Source organism: Xyrauchen texanus, chromosome 41 (assembly GCF_025860055.1).
Source record: "Xyrauchen texanus isolate HMW12.3.18 chromosome 41, RBS_HiC_50CHRs, whole genome shotgun sequence".
NCBI classification, from domain to species: Eukaryota; Metazoa; Chordata; class Actinopteri; order Cypriniformes; family Catostomidae; genus Xyrauchen; species Xyrauchen texanus.
In genome coordinates, this window is record NC_068316.1 from 18,674,092 (window position 1) to 18,677,769 (window position 3,678).

General features: G+C 36.9%; 1 pseudogene; it reads left to right on the forward strand.

The window, feature by feature from the left end:
• The first annotated feature begins 2,102 nt into the window (after positions 1–2,102).
• Positions 2,103–3,403, forward strand: LOC127634655 (ran-binding protein 3-like; annotated as a pseudogene).
• Positions 3,404–3,678: the final 275 nt, after the last annotated feature.

Sequence of the window (3,678 nt, forward strand, 5' to 3'; positions counted from 1 at the left end):
TTTTCCGAAAGCCACTGAGTGGAAATGGACCAGTTGTCCTTGGGCCCTTCATCGCTGCTTGCAGCTATATATATTTTTGGGTTTAAAATATACACTGTTCTTTTGATTTTTACACTGTACATTCAACTAACATATAATTATACAAATAACAGGCAATGTATACACTTCACATATTATTTGCCAAAAACTAGATTTGTGCAGTGCCCCAAAAATAAATCACCTAATAGCCTAATATATATATATATATATATATATATATATATATATATATATATATATATATATATATATATATATATATCAAGAACTGAGAAAAGTGTGTATTAAAATAGAAAAATTAATTAGATTCTTTTGAAAGAAGACACCTATGAGATTGTTGTCCAAACGTCAGAATCAATTATATTCAATTATTAATGGATAAAAGACTAAAATGTATTGTTAATAATTGTTTTAATATTTTTTACATTATAAATATATGACAATGTCCTTGCTACAAGCTAAAATCACAGAATCAAAGCAACAGGTCTTACCATTTTTTTTTGTTTTTGTTTTTTATTTTTCAAATCAGAGGGTGATATCTCTCCTTCTTTGCGTTTTATGGATCATTTGTCAAAATACATTTTCTAAAATACAACTTCAAAAGCTAGCCATATAACCACACTCGTTCAATCATTCACAATATGCACACATTCTGACCATGTTTCCGTGCACTTAAGACAATGGTTTATTCCAGAGTTTCTTTGCAGAATGTGAAACATCATGTAAACAAGAACACTGATTCATTACGCCATTTAAGGGATTAAGAGAAAACGGTTTAACACATCCAGGTTTCTCCTGGAGAACATGGCTTAATGTGGCCATGTAAACAGAATTTTTTTTAACAGGAACAGACCAAATAACAAACGTCATAGGATGGAGCCAAACAACAAGTCTACAAGACATTTCTAGGAGTACAGTGGGAAAAGAACATATACTATAAACTTTACCCATTTATACACACCAATGTAAAATATTGACGGCCTCTCATTTTCATGTTTATGCGCTCGCACATTGGGGGATTCAGTAAGACGGAACACCACTATTTCAGTGCAATTTTGCTGCAGGTAGCAATAGAAATTTAAGAAAAAAAACACAGGAAGAACTCTGGAATATCTGGAAATAAACAGAGGCAAGAAAATAAAATATTGAATTCGTTCTCGTAAATTGGAACATTGCTTTCTCACAATAAGCTGCTTTTTTTGTCTTTAAACATAGTCATACTCTTTGTTTTATGCCTGATATGCTGAAAACTGCTCTGTTAATGTTTTAACATTCACAATTACGAATTACATTAACAATCATGCACTGTACATGACACATTTTCATTTCAAAATAACGAATTTTGCCAAAAGGTGAATCTTTGGAAATTACTGTCAATCTAAACAACATTTCTATCAGAAAATCTTGGGCAAATGTTGAATGTTTAGTTAGATACTTACATCTTACATGGCACTAACATTCAAATCGGAGCTGCTGACTATTCTGATGCAATCCACTACGTTCCCGTTTAGCTTCTATGAAAAATAAGTTCCACCTTTTGTTTGTAAAACATTGCAAGCAGTATTACTCTACTGAGCATGACATAAACAAAACTTTTTTAGACAATTATGTAATTATGCTATCCATTCAACAGCTTAATGACTATTAAACAGCATAATGGACTGCAGCAGAACAGCAACAAGAATTTCAATTATTGAGACTATATCTGACATGTCCCCCCTTGTCTGTTGTGGTTACAGCCCTAATGAAAAATATAGACCTTAGTTTACCATTTTCACTGTTAATGTTGAGCCTGTTTCTGAGAGAACATAACATCACAACAATCTGTGGTTCAATACCCAACACAGAGGTCGTAAATCATGTGAGTTGTTCTTGTTTTTGATGTGAGTATTGAAACGTGGCTTCACTCTGTGGTTTGACCAGTGATTGTTAGTTTTTGGTTCATCAATCCTGACTCTTTATGACAGAAGTCAAACGTCTTATCTTTGAATGTCAGGTGTTTTGGTTTAGCTAGCACATCAACACCTGTTTGTCATATTTACATCGTTTTGGTACTTCAGAGCCTCTTTGTTTTGTCCAATCTTTTTCTTTTCAATTGAGTTTAAGCCTAAAATACTAGCAGTGTATCATGTTGTGAAAAAAATCTGTGTTTTCAAATAAATCTTTTAAGTGAGCAAATCATTCTTATTCACTTCTATTTTGTCAGTTGTGAATGACTCTGGGCTGTAAGCTAATCAGTTAAATCAATGATTCAATGACACACATAACAGATGCTTCTTTGTCGCCACCTACTGGCATAAGATGTAATGTATAGAAATTGTGTCTGAACAATCTATTTGGTGAACAGACTGAAATGATTGGATTCACTGTGATTAATCAAAATCCCCACCACTAAACTCTGTAACATTCCATTAATATTTCACATATTGAAAACCCCTTTATGCCACATATATGGTGGAGACATGAAAATACACTGCATACCAGGAATGACCCCCGTAACATAGACAGTTCTTTAATATACATGTAAATTGTAATGTACTGTTAGTACTAATGTGCCAAAATTAACCCAACAAGGGAATTTAGAAAATTTAACAGGGCAAAAATGTGCTTCATAATTTGTATTTACTCACAAGAGACCACACCTGAGAAAAATCACAGTGTAACAGAGTCTCTGGACGAGTCTGCTGACACGCACACCAAAGCCACTGCCAAGAAGTGCATTCTGGAGAAGGTGGAGGTCCGTACAGGCGAGGAGGTGGAGATTACAGATGCAGTGTAATTGTTTGTGTTTTATAAGCGAGTTCAGTCGTGGGTTGAACGAGGCAGCCGGCTGCTCAGAATGAACGGCTTGGCATCCACCGATGAAGGCTCATTACAGTCTAGATTAGTGATGCGTACAAAGGGTTGTCTGTGGTTGATTCTCTTCAGCTTTGGCCTCAGATGCAGGTGGATAAATCCAGTGAGAAGAGTGTTCATACCTCAGCTATGGACACCGAAGATCAGGGCATCAAGGTCTTCCTTATAACGGCGAGTTCTAAAAACGCTGGTCAGCTGGCCGCTGCATTGCATCACAGGATCCTGGCTCTGCTGAGTCATGTGGAACAGGAAACTGAGAGCACTTCAGCCCTGCCTGAACCAGAGATACCACAGTCAAACGAAGACGACAGTGATGATGACAAACCCGCTAACAACAGCAGCGCCAACAACACAACAGGCACTGGGAATTCCACCAACAGCGGCAACTGTGAGGAGAGCGAGACTCCTGCGGCTGAGAGCACATAGCACCCTGAACCCCTCCTCGACCGAAAACTGCCCTACAGAGTTTTAGTGCAGGTATCTCTGTGGACAGCCCAGATCAGCACTGGCCTCCTCTCGAACCGGTGCTGTGTACCCCCAGGGGCCGGAGTCTCTCTCTCTCTCTCTCTCTCTCTCTCTCTCTCTCTCTCTCTCTCTCTCTCTCTCTCTCTCTCTCTCACGCAAACCTCTTTAGTTCAATTCCCCATCAACATGTATTGTAAATTTGGAATTTTGTTTTTTATCATTTTGTTTTGTTTTTACCTGTTTTTTTGTTTTCCTATTAGACTGTAAATAAACAAACAAGTTAAAAAGACGTCAAAAAAAGAATGGCAGAATGTATGG